The sequence below is a fragment of the Salmo salar genome, unplaced genomic scaffold (assembly GCF_905237065.1).
Source record: "Salmo salar unplaced genomic scaffold, Ssal_v3.1, whole genome shotgun sequence".
Classification (NCBI taxonomy): domain Eukaryota; kingdom Metazoa; phylum Chordata; class Actinopteri; order Salmoniformes; family Salmonidae; genus Salmo; species Salmo salar.
Window position 1 is genome coordinate 15,520 of NW_025548113.1, and position 17,173 is coordinate 32,692.

Sequence of the window (17,173 nt, forward strand, 5' to 3'; positions counted from 1 at the left end):
CACACACACACACACTTACTGGCTTGTTCTGGACAACGATAACACACACACACACACATTTACTGGGTTGCTCTGGACAACGATAACACACACACACACTGGGTTGCTATGGACAACGATGACACACACACACACTGGGTTGCTCTTGACAACGAACACACACACACACACACACACACACACACACACACACACACACACACACACACACACACACACACACACACACTGGGTTGCCCTGGACAACGATAACACACAAACCAAGGTAGTGCTGTGTTACCCCGTTGGTAGGACAGTTCCTGATGTGGTGTCCGTTCTTCCCACAGCGATAACAGGTGTAGTTGGCTGGAGGGGGACCCGTCAACTTCTTCACATAACTAATAGCACGAATACAACATTAACACAACATTAACACAACATTAACACAGTTACATCCTGGTTCAGTTACAGGATAGAGCTGCTGCTGCTACATCCTGGTTCAGTTACAGGATAGAGCTGCTGCTACATCCTGGTTCAGTTACAGGATAGAGCTGCTGCAGTTACATCCTGGTTCAGTTACAGGATAGAGCTGCTGCTGCTACATCCTGGTTCAGTTACAGGATAGAGCTGCTGCAGTTACATCCTGGTTCAGTTACAGGATAGAGCTGCTGCAGTTACATCCTGGTTCAGTTACAGGATAGAGCTGCTGCAGTTACATCCTGGTTCAGTTACAGGATAGAGCTGCTGCAGTTACATCCTGGTTCAGTTACAGGATAGAGCTGCTGCGGTTACATCCTGGTTCAGTTACAGGATAGAGCTGCTGCAGTTACATCCTGGTTCAGTTACAGGATAGAGCTGCTGCAGTTACATCCTGGTTCAGTTACAGGATAGAGCTGCTGCAGTTACATCCTGGTTCAGTTACAGGATAGAGCTGCTGCAGTTACATCCTGGTTCAGTTACAGGATAGAGCTGCTGCAGTTACATCCTGGTTCAGTTACAGGATAGAGCTGCTGCAGTTACATCCTGGTTCAGTTACAGGATAGAGCTGCTGCAGTTACATCCTGGTTCAGTTACAGGATAGAGCTGCTGCAGTTACATCCTGGTTCAGTTACAGGATAGAGCTGCTGCAGTTACATCCTGGTTCAGTTACAGGATAGAGCTGCTGCAGTTACATCCTGGTTCAGTTACAGGATAGAGCTGCTGCAGTTACATCCTGGTTCAGTTACAGGATAGAGCTGCTGCAGTTACATCCTGGTTCAGTTACAGGATAGAGCTGCTGCAGTTACATCCTGGTTCAGTTACAGGATAGAGCTGCTGCAGTTACATCCTGGTTCAGTTACAGGATAGAGCTGCTGCAGTTACATCCTGGTTCAGTTACAGGATAGAGCTGCTGTTACATCCTGGTTCAGTTACAGGATAGAGCTGCTGTTACATCCTGGTTCAGTTACAGGATAGAGCTGCTGTTACATCCTGGTTCAGTTACAGGATAGAGCTGCTGCTACATCCTGGTTCAGTTACAGGATAGAGCTGCTGCTACATCCTGGTTCAGTTACAGGATAGAGCTGCTGCTACATCCTGGTTCAGTTACAGGATAGAGCTGCTGCAGTTACATCCTGGTTCAGTTACAGGATAGAGCTGCTGCAGTTACATCCTGGTTCAGTTACAGGATAGAGCTGCTGCTGCTACATCCTGGTTCAGTTACAGGATAGAGCTGCTGCTACATCCTGGTTCAGTTACAGGATAGAGCTGCTGCAGTTACATCCTGGTTCAGTTACAGGATAGAGCTGCTGCAGTTACATCCTGGTTCAGTTACAGGATAGAGCTGCTGCAGTTACATCCTGGTTCAGTTACAGGATAGAGCTGCTGCAGTTACATCCTGGTTCAGTTACAGGATAGAGCTGCTGCAGTTACATCCTGGTTCAGTTACAGGATAGAGCTGCTGCAGTTACATTCTGGTTCAGTTACAGGATAGAGCTGCTGTTACATCCTGGTTCAGTTACAGGATAGAGCTGCTGCTACATCCTGGTTCAGTTACAGGATAGAGCTGCTGCTACATCCTGGTTCAGTTACAGGATAGAGCTGCTGCTACATCCTGGTTCAGTTACAGGATAGAGCTGCTGCAGTTACATCCTGGTTCAGTTACAGGATAGAGGCTGCTGCTACATCCTGGTTCAGTTACAGGATAGAGCTGCAGTTACATCCTGGTTCAGTTACAGGATAGAGCTGCTGCAGTTACATCCTGGTTCAGTTACAGGATAGAGCTGCTGCAGTTACATCCTGGTTCAGTTACAGGATAGAGCTGCTGCTACATCCTGGTACTCACTGTATGGGGTCGTACTCAGACTGTGTGGTAATACTCACTGTATGGGGTCGTACTCGGACTGGGTGGTAATACTCACTGTATGGGGTCGTACTCGGACTGCGTGGTAATACTCACTGTATGGGGTCGTACTCGGACTGGGTGGTAATACTCACTGTATGGGGTCGTACTCGGACTGGGTGGTAATACTCACTGTATGGGGTCGTGACTCGGACTGGGTGGTAATACTCACTGTATGGGGTCGTACTCGGACTGGGTGGTAATACTCACTGTATGGGGTCGTACTCGGACTGGGTGGTAATACTCACTGTATGGGGTCGTACTCGGACTGGGTGGTAATACTCACTGTATGGGGTCGTACTCGGACTGGGTGGTAATACTCACTGTATGGGGTCGTACTCGTGGTTGGACTGTGACATCATGGCTCTGATCTTGTCGTCCTCCGAGGCGTTGGCCTCCGCCAGGTTCCCCGTCTGTTTCCAGGAAATGATGTCAGCAGGATATACGACACAGTTAGATAGACACCAGGGGTGGAAGAGGACAGACAGACAGACAGACAGACAGACAGGCAGGCAGGCAGAGATGACCGCCTCGCTTCGCGTTCCTATGCAGTATATGCAGTATTTTGTTTCCCATGTGTAAATACTGTATTCTATACCATCTACTGCATCTTGTCTATGCCGTTCGGCCATCACTCATCCATATATTTATATGTACATATTCTTATTCATTCCTTTACCCTTGTGTGTATAAGGTAGTTGTTGTGAAATTGTTAGGTTATATTACATGTTAGATATTACTGCACGGTCGGAACTAGAAGCACAAGCATTTCACTACACTCACATTAACACCTGCTGACCATGTGACCAATAAAAATTAGATTTGACGCCCCTGGGTCCGTGTTCAGCAGGGAACAACGTCAGATAGAAATGTATAAAACAGACATGTTTCTCTGACACGTAGAACAAGAAGTCTTCAACAGCAGCTCTATCCATGGTATTTCTATCTGGGGCCGTGTTCAGCAGGGAACAACGTCGTGGAACAAAGTCACTCTCAATAGCAGCTCTGTCCATTGTATTTCCAACTGCAACACTGACTACGCTGCATCCTGCTAAACACAGTCTGTATCCTGTAAAGAGGTAGCTGCTGCTGCAGCATCCTGCTAAACACAGCCTGTATCCTGTAAAGAGGTAGCTGCTGCTGCAGCATCCTGCTAAACACAGCCTGTATCCTGTAAAGAGGTAGCTGCTGCTGCAGCATCCTGCTAAACACAGCCTGTATCCTATAAAGAGGTAGCTGCTGCTGCTGCATCCTGCTAAACACAGCCTGTATCCTGTAAAGAGGTAGCTGCTGCTGCAGCATCCTGCTAAACACAGCCTGTATCCTGTAAAGAGGTAGCTGCTGCTGCAGCATCCTGCTAAACACAGCCTGTATCCTGTAAAGAGGTAGCTGCTGCAGCTGCAGCATCCTGCTAAACACAGCCTGTATCCTGTAAAGAGGTAGCTGCTGCTGCAGCATCCTGCTAAACACAGCCTGTATCCTGTAAAGAGGTAGCTGCTGCTGCAGCATCCTGCTAAACACAGCCTGTATCCTGTAAAGAGGTAGCTGCTGCAGCAGCATCCTGCTAAACACAGCCTGTATCCTGTAAAGAGGTAGCTGCTGCTGCAGCATCCTGCTAAACACAGCCTGTATCCTGTAAAGAGGTAGCTGCTGCTGCAGCATCCTGCTAAACACAGCCTGTATCCTGTAAAGAGGTAGCTGCTGCTGCAGCATCCTGCTAAACACAGCCTGTATCCTGTAAAGAGGTAGCTGCTGCTGCAGCATCCTGCTAAACACAGCCTGTATCCTGTAAAGAGGTAGCTGCTGCAGCATCCTGCTAAACACAGCCTGTATCCTGTAAAGAGGTAGCTGCTGCAGCATCCTGCTAAACACAGCCTGTATCCTGTAAAGAGGTAGCTGCTGCAGCAGCAGCAGCATCCTGCTAAACACAGCCTGTATCCTGTAAAGAGGTAGCTGTTGCTGCTGCAGCATCCTGCTAAACACAGCCTGTATCCTGTAAAGAGGTAGCTGCTGCAGCACCCCCCTGCTAAACACAGCCTGTATCCTGTAAAGAGGTAGCTGCTGCTGCAACCTGCGTCTGGGACTCCAGACAGGATCAACCAGACAGGATCAACCAGACAGGACTCCTGGGTGGTGCTGGTCAATGGGAGGTCTGACAGGAACATCCAGACAGGATCAACCAGCCAAATGCATGAGAACAAGTCTGAGTGTCTAGTGGTTGGTGCCAGCCTCACTACGTTAGGTGGAATAGAAGATGTTTAAGGTTGGTAAGTAGCTTTCGGCTGTATTGCTCATCTAAAGCTCTTGGAAATTATCTTTCCCATAAAGGACACAGAAAAACAAACAAGGCTTCTAGATATTGGCGAAATGCCTCGAGCAAAAACCACAAGGAATCAGTCTCCAGGAAATGGGAGAGGATAGGAGTACGGGGAAGGGAGAAAGTGGGCTAAGGCACTGCATCTCAGTGCTAGAGGCGTCACTACAGACAACCTGGTTCGAATCCAGGCTGTCACACACACACAACAGGCCGTGATTGGGAGTCCCATAGGGCGGCGCACAATTGGCCCAGCGTCGTCCGGGATTGGCAGGTGTAGGCCGTCGTTGTAAATTAGAATTTGATCTTAATTGGACTTCAGTATATAGACAGGGGAGGGAGAAAGACAACTAGTATATAGACAGGGGAGGGGAGAAAGACAACTAGTATATAGACAGGGGAGGGGAGAAAGACAACTAGTATATAGACAGGGGGAGGGGAGAAAGACAACTAGTATATAGACAGGGGGGGGGAGAAAGACAACTAGTATATAGACAGGGGAGGGGAGAAAGACAACTAGTATATAGACAGGGGAGAGGAGAAAGACAACTAGTATATAGACAGGGGAGAGGAGGGGAGAAAGACAACTAGTATATAGACAGGGGAGAGGAGAAAGACAACTAGTATATAGACAGGGGAGAGGAGAAAGACAACTAGTATATAGACAGGGGAGAGGAGAAAGACAACTAGTATATAGACAGGGGAGAGGGGAGAAAGACAACTAGTATATAGACAGGGGAGAGGAGAAAGACAACTAGTATATAGACAGGGGAGGGGAGAAAGACAACTAGTATATAGACAGGGGAGAGGAGAGGAGAAAGACAACTAGTATATAGACAGGGGAGGGGAGAGGAGAAAGACAACTAGTATATAGACAGGGGAGGGGAGAAAGACAACTAGTATATAGACAGGGGAGAGGAGAAAGACAACTAGTATATAGACAGGGGAGGGGAGGGTGAAAGACAACTAGTATATAGACAGGGGAGAGGAGAAAGACAACTAGTATATAGACAGGGGAGAGGAGAAAGACAACTAGTATATAGACAGTGGAGGGGGAGAAAGACAACTAGTATATAGACAGTGGAGGGGAGAAAGACAACTAGTATATAGACAGGGGAGGGGAGAAAGACAACTAGTATATAGACAGGGGAGGGGAGAAAGACAACTAGTATATAGACAGGGGAGGGGAGAAAGACAACTAGTATATAGACAGGGGAGGGAGAAAGACAACTAGTATATAGACAGGGGAGGGGAGAAAGACAACTAGTATATAGACAGGGGAGGGAGAAAGACAACTAGTATATAGACAGGGGAGGAGGAGAAAGACAACTAGTATATAGACAGGGGAGAGGAGAAAGACAACTAGTATATAGACAGGGGAGAGGAGAAAGACAACTAGTATATAGACAGGGGAGAGGAGAAAGACAACTAGTATATAGACAGGGGAGAGGAGAAAGACAACTAGTATATAGACAGGGGAGGGGAGAAAGACAACTAGTATATAGACAGGGGAGAGGAGAAAGACAACTAGTATATAGACAGGGGAGGGGAGAAAGACAACTAGTATATAGACAGGGGAGAGGAGAAAGACAACTAGTATATAGACAGGGGAGAGGAGAAAGACAACTAGTATATAGACAGGGAGAGGAGAAAGACAACTAGTATATAGACAGAGGGGAGAGGAGAAAGACAACTAGTATATAGACAGGGGAGGGGAGAAAGACAACTAGTATATAGACAGGGGAGGGGAGAGGAGAAAGACAACTAGTATATAGACAGGGAGGGGAGAAAGACAACTAGTATATAGACAGGGGAGGGGAGGGAGAAAGACAACTAGTATATAGACAGGGGAGGGAGAAAGACAACTAGTATATAGACAGGGGAGGGAAAGGAGAAAGACAACTAGTATATAGACAGGGGAGGGGAGAAAGACAACTAGTATATAGACAGGGGAGGGAGAGGAGAAAGACAACTAGTATATAGACAGGGGAGAGGAGAAAGACAACTAGTATATAGACAGGGGGGGAGAAAGACAAGTAGTATATAGACAGGGGAGAGGAGAAAGACAACTAGTATATAGACAGGGGAGGGAGAAAGACAACTAGTATATAGACAGGGGAGGGGAGAGGAGAAAGACAACTAGTATATAGACAGGGGAGAGGAGAAAGACAACTAGTATATAGACAGGAGGGAGGGGAGAAAGACAACTAGTATATAGACAGGGGAGAGGAGAAAGACAACTAGTATATAGACAGGGGAGGAGGGAGAAAGACAACTAGTATATAGACAGGGGAGAGGAGAAAGACAACTAGTATATAGACAGGGGAGGGAGAAAGACAACTAGTATATAGACAGGGGAGGGAGAAAGACAACTAGTATATAGACAGGGGAGAGAGGAGGAGAAAGACAACTAGTATATAGACAGGGAGGGGAGAAAGACAACTAGTATATAGACAGGGGAGGGAGAAAGACAACTAGTATATAGACAGGGGAGGGGAGAAAGACAACTAGTATATAGACAGGGGAGGAGGGAGAAAGACAACTAGTATATAGACAGGGGAGGGAGAAAGACAACTAGTATATAGACAGGGGAGGGGAGAAAGACAACTAGTATATAGACAGGGGAGGGAGAAAGACAACTAGTATATAGACAGGGAGGGGAGAAAGACAACTAGTATATAGACAGGGAAGGGAGAAAGAAAACTAGTATATAGACAGGGGAGAGGAGAAAGACAACTAGTATATAGACAGGGAGGGGAGAAAGACAACTAGTATATAGACAGGGGAGGGGGAGAAAGACAACTAGTATATAGACAGGGGAGAAAGACAACTAGTATATAGACAGGGGAGAAAGACAACTAGTATATAGACAGGGGAGAAAGACAACTAGTATATAGACAGGGGAGAAAGACAACTAGTATATAGACAGGGGAGAGGAGAAAGACAACTAGTATATAGACAGGGGAGGGAGAAAGACAACTAGTATATAGACAGGGGAGGGGAGAAAGACAACTAGTATATAGACAGGGGAGGGGGAGAAAGACAACTAGTATATAGACAGGGGAGGGGAAAGACAACTAGTATATAGACAGGGGGAGAAAGACAACTAGTATATAGACAGGGGAGGGAGAAAGACAACTAGTATATAGACAGGGGAGAGGAGAAAGACAACTAGTATATAGACAGGGAGAGGAGAAAGACAACTAGTATATAGACAGGGGAGAGGAGAAAGACAACTAGTATATAGACAGGGGAGAGGAGAAAGACAACTAGTATATAGACAGGGGGGGGGAGAAAGACAACTAGTATATAGACAGGGGAGGGGAGAAAGACAACTAGTATATAGACAGGGGAGAGGAGAAAGACAACTAGTATATAGACAGGGGAGGGGAGAAAGACAACTAGTATATAGACAGGGAGGGGAGAAAGACAACTAGTATATAGACAGGGAGGGAGAAAGACAACTAGTATATAGACAGGGGAGGGGAGAAAGACAACTAGTATATAGACAGGGGAGGGGAGAAAGACAACTAGTATATAGACAGGGAGAGGAGAAAGACAACTAGTATATAGACAGGGAGGAGAAAGACAACTAGTATATAGACAGGGGAGGGAGAAAGACAACTAGTATATAGACAGGGGAGGGGAGAAAGACAACTAGTATATAGACAGGGGAGGGGAGAAAGACAACTAGTATATAGACAGGGGAGGGGAGAAAGACAACTAGTATATAGACAGGGGAGGGGAGAAAGACAACTAGTATATAGACAGGGGAGGGGAGAAAGACAACTAGTATATAGACAGGGGAGGGGAGAAAGACAACTAGTATATAGACAGGGGAGGGAGAAAGACAACTAGTATATAGACAGGGGAGAGGAGAAAGACAACTAGTATATAGACAGGGAGAGGAGAGGAGAAAGACAACTAGTATATAGACAGGGGAGGGGAGAAAGACAACTAGTATATAGACAGGGGAGGGAGAAAGACAACTAGTATATAGACAGGGGAGGGAGAAAGACAACTAGTATATAGACAGGGGAGGGAGAAAGACAACTAGTATATAGACAGGGGAGGGGAGAAAGACAACTAGTATATAGACAGGGGATAGGAGAGGAGAAAGACAACTAGTATATAGACAGGGGATAGGAGAGGAGAAAGACAACTAGTATATAGACAGGGGAGGGGAGAAAGACAACTAGTATATAGACAGGGGAGGGAGAAAGACAACTAGTATATAGACAGGGGAGGGGAGAGGAGAAAGACAACTAGTATATAGACAGGGGAGAGGAGAAAGACAACTAGTATATAGACAGGGGAGGGGAGAGGAGAAAGACAACTAGTATATAGACAGGGGAGGGGAGGGGTGAAAGACAACTAGTATATAGACAGGGGAGAGGAGAAAGACAACTAGTATATAGACAGGGGAGAGGAGAAAGACAACTAGTATATAGACAGGGGAGAGGAGAAAGACAACTAGTATATAGACAGGGGAGGGGAGAAAGACAACTAGTATATAGACAGGGAGGGGAGAAAGACAACTAGTATATAGACAGGGGAGGGAGAAAGACAACTAGTATATAGACAGGGGAGGGGAGAAAGACAACTAGTATATAGACAGTGGAGGGGAGAAAGACAACTAGTATATAGACAGTGGAGGGGAGAAAGACAACTAGTATATAGACAGTGGAGGGGAGAAAGACAACTAGTATATAGACAGGGGAGAGGAGAAAGACAACTAGTATATAGACAGGGGAGGGGAGGGGAGAAAGACAACTAGTATATAGACAGGGGAGGGGAGAAAGACAACTAGTATATAGACAGGGGAGGGGAGAAAGACAACTAGTATATAGACAGGGGAGGGGAGAAAGACAACTAGTATATAGACAGGGGAGGGGAGAAAGACAACTAGTATATAGACAGGGGAGGGGAGAAAGACAACTAGTATATAGACAGGGGAGGGAGAAAGACAACTAGTATATAGACAGGGGAGAGGAGAAAGACAACTAGTATATAGACAGGGAGGGGAGAAAGACAACTAGTATATAGACAGGGGAGGGGAGAAAGACAACTAGTATATAGACAGGGGAGAGGAGAAAGACAACTAGTATATAGACAGGGGAGGGGAGAAAGACAACTAGTATATAGACAGGGGAGAGGAGAGGAGAAAGACAACTAGTATATAGACAGGGGAGGGGAGAAAGACAACTAGTATATAGACAGGGAGAGGAGAGGAGAAAGACAACTAGTCAGTCTGTGTCTAACCTAGTCAGTCTGATAGATCAGCGTCTAACCTAGTCAGTTCTCGTCTAACCTAGTCAGTCTGCGTCTAACCTAGTCAGTCTGCGCCTAACCTAGTCAGTCTGCGTCTAACCTAGTCAGTCTGCGTCTAACCTAGTCAGTCTGCGTCTAACCTGGTCAGTCTGCGTCTAACCTGGTCAGTCTGCGTCTAACCTGGTCAGTCTGCGTGCTAACCTGGTCAGTCTGCGTCTAACCCGGTCAGTCTGCGTCTAACCCGGTCAGTCTGCATCTAACCCGGTCAGTCTCGCATCTAACCCGGTCAGTCTGCATCTAACCCGGTCAGTCTGCATCTAACCCGGTCAGTCTGCATCTAACCCGGTCAGTCTGCATCTAACCCGGTCAGTCTGCATCTAACCCGGTCAGTCTGCATCTAACCCGGTCAGTCTGCATCTAACCCGGTCAGTCTGCATCTAACCTGGTCAGTCTGCATCTAACCCGGTCAGTCTGCATCTAACCCGGTCAGTCTGCATCTAACCCGGTCAGTCTGCATCTAACCCGGTCAGTCTGCATCTAACCCGGTCAGTCTGCATCTAACCTGGTCAGTCTGCTCAGATAGTCTCAGGTCTGTCTGAATACACATTTTGCTTTTGCAACTTATTTATCACAACAAAATACTTTACTAAAAAAGGACAGGAAGTGTAAATACACTGGGGGGGGGAATAAAAACAGATATTTTCCTTCAAGAATACATGAGTAGTACACACAAATACATGAGTAGTACACACAAATGGTCAGGGGTCTACGAGACGTTTGCCAAGTTTTATTGATAAAAAAATTAATTAAAAAAAAATGTAAAAAAACATTCATACTCCACATTCCAGCTACCCAATCATCAAAACAGAATAATTTTAATAGCTCACTGTCATACAGCCTTTAACACCGTTAAAATGTAGTAATGTTGTGTTCTGATTTAACGAGAGAGAGAGAGAGAGAGAGAGAGAGAGAGAGAGAAGCAGGTCAGTGGTTCATACTACACTGTAGATCTCCGTCTTACTTCAGCAACAATATAATTTGAGGATAAAACAATAAATATATTGGAGGATAAATTACATCTGCTAAATGATAATATATATATATATTAAGTAAATCTCTTCAAAAACACAGTGTGGTGACAAAGCATGGTGCAGTAGAGAGGATTTGGCAAGTTTAAAATGTTAAAAAGTTGTTTACATGGCTTCAATAAGTTTGAAATCAAGATTGATAACAGGTATTGTTTTTAAATTAGTGTCCTAAGGGGGGTGAAAGGTCATGGATGAGCAAAAAAATTAAAAATAAAACGTCGAGTCTTCATTTAGAGAGAAAAATGTTTAAAAAATGAAGAGAAAACTTCGTTCTTCAGGAATGTAATTGTGCTCCGGATACGTGTGTATGCGTGCGTGTACAAGTGTTCGGGAACGAGTGTGTGTGTGTGTGTGTGTAACGTGCGAGGTGTTTGTGTACGAGGCGAGTGTAAGCAGCAGCAAGTGTACGTCCCCCCTTTCAGACTAAAAGACAGAACAGAGACGTCTCTTTACACGACCAGGGACAACAAAACATCACATTAATATCACAACAATCCAGATCATTATAAAACCAGCAATGAATGTTTTAAAATAAAGTTAACATCGTCTTTTATAAATATTACTGTGTATATGTAATGTATATATTACATTATAAATATTACTGTATATATAATACATTATAAATATTACTGTATATAATGTATATAATACATTAAAAATATTACTGTATATAATGTATATATTACATTATAAATATTACTGTATATATAATACATTATAAATATTACTGTATATATTACATTATAAATATTACTGTATATATATAATGTATATAATACATTATAAATATTACTGTATATATATATAATGTATATAATACATTATAAATATTACTGTATATATATAATGTATATAATACATTATAAATATTACTGTATATATAATACATTATAAATATTACTGTGTATATATATATATTACATTATAAATATTACTGTATATATAATACATTATAAATATTACTGTATATATAATACATTATAAATATTACTGTATATATAATACATTATAAATATTACTGTATATATAATACATTATAAATATTACAGTATATATGTATATATTACATTATATATATTACTGTATATATATATATATATATATATAATGTATATATATTACATTATAAATATTACTGTATATTTGTAATGTGTATATATATATTACATTATAAATATTACTGTATATATATATATTATAAATATTACTGTATATATAATACATTATAAATATTACTGTATATATAATACATTATAAATATTACTGTATATATAATACATTATAAATATTACTGTATATATGTATATATTACATTATATATATTACTGTATATTTGTATATATATATATAATGTATATATATTACTGTATATTTGTAATGTGTATATATATATATAACATTATAAATATTACTGTATGAATGACTAATATCCTGTTACAAATTAAAAAACGTAATTTAACCCCATTTAAACAGAGAAGGATGACATCTGTACATCTCCAGTATTGTTATTAAGGACGGTCCCGTTAAACCCCTTCCTTAGATACTGTAAATATATATGACATAGCTAATAAACACCACACAGGCAATAAACACTCACAGGAATATTTTAACTTTAAAAATAAACACACTGGACATAAAACCAAACCCAGTCGGTCAATGCTAACTCTTTAAAAACAGATTCACACTTAGTTTCAATCCAACTCAACTATTTTAAGGGAAGGGAAGAGGAGAGGAGGGAAGAGGAGAGAAGGGAAAGGAGAGGAGAGGAGAGGAGAGGAGAGAAGGAAGAGGAGAGAAGGGAAGAGGAGGGAAGGGAAGAGAGAGGAGGAAGGGAAGAGGAGAGAAGGGAAGAGGAAAGAGAAGGAAGAGGAGGGAAGGGAAGAGGAGGAAGGGAAGAGGAGGAAGAAGAGGAGAAGGGAAGAGGAGGAAGGGAAGAGGAGGGAAGGGAAGAGGAGGAAGGAAAGAGGAGAAGGGAAGAGGAGGGAAGGGAAGAGGAGGAAGAAGAGAGGAAGGGAAGAGGAAGGAGGAAAGGAAGAGGAGAGAAGGAAAGAGAGAGAAGGGAAGAGGAGGAAGGAAGAGGAGGGAAGGAAGAGGAAAGAAGAGGAGGAAGGAAGAGGATGAAAGAACAGGAGGAAGAAGGGAAGGAAGGAAAAGGAAGGGAAGAGGAGGAAGGAAGAAGGAAGAGAGAAGGAAGAGGAGAGGAAAGAAGAAGAGGACAGAAGAGGAAAAGAGGGACAGAAGAGGAGGGAAGAGGACAGAAGAGGAGGAAGAGGACAGAAGAGGAGGAAGAGGACAGAAGAGGAGGGAAGAGGACAGAAGAGGAGGGAAGAGGACAGAAGAGGAGGGAAGAGAAGGAGGGAAGGGAAGGAAGAGGAGGGAAGAGAAGGGAAGAGAAGAGGAAGAGAAGAGGGAGATATAGCATACCTTTGAGAGTTGGGCCAGTGATATAGATGGCATGATCATCAATCTGTTTGAATTAGAGACAAAAATCAGATTACTGCTCCATACACACACACACACACACACACACACACACACACACACACACACACACACGAGCTAGATATCTACTGTCAAAACAGTGTTGATGGTATTAAATAAATAAATCAGTTATAAAAACGCTGGAACAGACTGCCAGCTCAAACGGGCGTCCAACCCGCCTCCGACAGCCCAAACCTAGTGGTTAGAGTGGAGGGTGGCAGGTAGTCTAGTGGTTAGAGTGGAGGGGCTGCAGGTAGCCTGAGTGGTTAGAGTGGAGGGCGGCAGGTAGACTAGTGGTTAGAGTGGAGGACGACAGGTAGCCTAGAGGTTAGAGTGGAGGGCTGCAGGTAGTCCCAAGTGGTTAGAGTGGAGGCGGCAGGTAGCCTAGTGGTTAGAGTGGAGGGGAGGCAGGTAGCCTAGTGGTTTAGAGTGGAGGAGGCAGGTAGCCTAGTAGTTAGAGTGGAGGGACGGCAGGTAGCCTAGTGGTTAGAGTGGAGGGAGGCAGGTAGCCTAGTAGTTAGAGTGGAGGGACGGCAGGTAGCCTAGTGGTTAGAGTGGAGGGCGGCAGGTAATAGTGGTTAGAGTGGAGGGACGCAGGTAGCCTAGTGATTAGAGTGGAGGGGGGAGGCAGGTAGCCTAGTGGTTAGAGTGGAGGGACCCAGGTAGCCAAGGTTAGAGTGGAGGCGACAGGTAGCCTAGTAGTTACGGTGGAGGACGCAGGTGTCTAGTGGTTGATGGAGGGACGGCAGGTAGACTAGTGGTTAGAGTAGGAGGAGGCAGGTAGCCCAGTGGTTAGAGTGGAGGGGAGGCAGGTAGCCTAGTGGTTAGAGGGGAGGAGGCAGGTAGCCCAGTGGTTAGAGGGGAGGAGGCAGAAAGGTTAGAGTGGGAGGGCTGCAGGGTCGCCGAGTGGTTAGAGGAGGGGCCGCAGGCAGCCCAGTGGTTAGAAGGAGGGGCTACAGGCAGCCTAGCGGTTAGAGGGAGGGCCACCCAGCGGTTAGAGTGGAGTGCGCAGGCAGCCCAGTGGTTAGAGTGGAGGGGCAGGCAGCCCAGTGGTTAGAGGAGTGGATTTGGCAACCCAGGGTAGAGGAGGGACGAGAGCCCAGTGGTTAGAGTGTGAGGGACCGGTTATAAGCCCAGTGGTTAGAGTGGAGGGGGGGCAACAGCCCAATGGTTAGAGTAGAGGGCCGCAGGCATTTAGTGGTTAGAGGAGGGGGTGCAGGTAGTCCAGTGGTTAGAGGAGGGCTGCAGGCAGCCCAGTGGTTAGAGTGGAGGGGGGGCAGGTAGCCCAATTATTAGAGTAGAGGGGCCGCAGGCAGCCCAGTGGTTAGAGTGGAGGGGCCGCAGGCAGCCCAGTGGCCAGAATGATGGCTTAATGGCCCAGTGGTTAGAGGGAGGATAGCTAGTGGTTAGAGGAGGGACTGCAGCGTAGCTCAGTGGTTAGAGGGAGGGACGGCAGGCAGCTCAGTGGTTAGAGGGAGGGTCAGTAGCTCAGTGGTTAGAGGAGAGTAGCCCAGTGGTTAGAGTGGAGCGTGCAGGCAGCCCAGTGGTTAGAGAAGAGTATCTAGTGGTTAGAGTGGAGGGGCCGCATAAGAAAGGTAGGAGTGGAGGGGGCCAGCAGGCAGCCCCAGTGGCTAGAGGAGGGGCACGACATCTAGCACAGAGTGTGATAAACACAGCCCAGTGGCAGAGGAGGCCGCAACATCCAGGTAGAATGGATACATGCGTTCAGCGGCCGAGTGGAGCCGCACCATGGCCAGATGGCGGCCGCAGGCATCCAAGTGGCTAGAGGAGTGAGCGAGAAACTAGGTTGGATGGAGGAGCAGGCAGCCCAGGGCCAGGAGTGGAGGAAACATCTAGGGCTGGATGAGGTAGCCCAGTGGCCAGAGTGATAATGCGCAGCAACCCAGTGGCCAGAGGATAGGCCGCAGCCCATGGCCAGGAGTGGAGGGCAGGTGAGTGGGAGGAAGTGCAGGCAGCCCAGGGGTTAGGGTGGAGGGGGCTGCAGGCAGCTCTAGGGGTTAGGAGTGGGAGGGGGCGGCAGGCAGCCTAGGGGTTAGAGGAGGGGTGCAGGCAGCCCAGGGGTTAGAGTGGGGGACCGTAATAGCCCAGTGGTTAGAGTGGAGGGGATGGCAACCCAGGGTTAGAGTGGTGAACCAGGGTTAGAGTGGAGTGGACTGGTGGCAGCCCAGTGGGTTAGAAGGATGGCACTAGGGAGAGGAGGGACGGCAGGTAGCCCAGTGGTTAGAGTGGAGGGGGCAGGTAGCCCAGTGGTTAGAGGGAGGGACTGCAGGCAGCCCAGTGGTTAGAGTGTGGATATGGATGTGCAGGTAGCCCAGTGGTTAGAGTGGATGATTACAGTGAACGAAGTGGTTAGAGTGGAGGGGGCAGGTGCCCAGTGGTTAGAGGGGAGGGGGGGCAGGCAGCTCAGCAGATGGGAGAGGGGGCAGGCAGCCTAGTGGCTAGAGCGTTGGACTAGTAAATCAAAAGGTTGCTGGATCAAACTTTCGAGCTGACAGTGGTGTGAAACCTGTCGTCAAGTGTGATGTTTGTGGAAGTCATTGAAAATAAGAATTTAGTTTTTAACTGACTTGCCCTAAAATTGCAACAAAAGATCTAGCTTGTGTAGGTGTTAGCTAACATTCTGTGTGACGGGCTTTGTGAGAGGTGGAGGGGGGAAATGGGTATACGTGCAGTGGGGGTGTGTGAGGAGAGAGGTGGGAGTGTGTGTGTGTGTGAGAGAGAGGTGGGAGTGTGTGTGTGAGAGAGGGAGGAGGTGGGAGGTGGTTGGACGTGCAGTGGGGGGTGTGTGTGTTGTTACATACTTTGGAGGATTAAGGGGAGTTTGAACGGGGAGGTTGTGTTCAAGAACGATCACTGGAACAGAGAGACACATAGAGACAGCATAGACAGAGACAGACAGAGACAGACAGAGACAGACAGAGACAGACAGAGACAGACAGAGACAGACAGAGACAGACAGACAAAGAGAGACAGAGAGAGACAGAGAGAGACAGAGAGAGACAGAGAGAGACAGAGAGAGACAGAGAGAGACAGAGAGAGAGTTAAATCGATGTTTGGTTGGTCAGACGCTTTCTCCAGACAGACACTTCCAAGTTTAAACATTCAGTCTAGAAAAAAAGACAGATAGAAATCTCTGTTTGAGTCTGAAATCTCAAAACGAAGACACGTAGGAGTTCATTAGGCTGCCGTGTGTGTGTGTGTGTGTGTGTGTGTGTGTGTGTGTGTTACAAACGATACGCCTGATAACAGTAGTCCGTGTGTTTGAGCGTGACCTAGGAAATCTAAGGCAGAGTAACATTCAAAGTCTCCTGAGATGTAGTCCATCTCGTTTTCAAACCCAGGACCTTTCAATGGGAGTTTGTGGTGAGAGCTTCAATAATTTAAGTTTGTGACTCCTGACCTGACTCTGTCCTTGCTGCCAGCCCCAGCCCCAGACCAGACCTGTCTCTACAGTCCTGAAGCCCCAGACCAGACCTGTCCCTACAGTCCTGTTTCCCAGAGAGACCGTTCAGACCTGTCTCCTACAGTCCTGCTTCTGCAACTGTAGACTCTGTCTCTACAGCCCTGTTTCTCACTATTGTACTCAGACTCTGTCTCTTGCAGCTCCCAGTTTCTCAGACCAGACCGTCCTTGCAGGCC

General features: G+C 46.0%; 1 pseudogene; it reads right to left on the bottom strand.

Moving 5' to 3' along the window:
• LOC123732683 (E3 ubiquitin-protein ligase RBBP6-like) overlaps window positions 1-13,489 on the bottom strand; it is a 28,911-nt pseudogene extending 15,422 nt beyond the window's left edge.
• Between the last annotated feature and the right edge of the window lie 3,684 nt (window positions 13,490-17,173).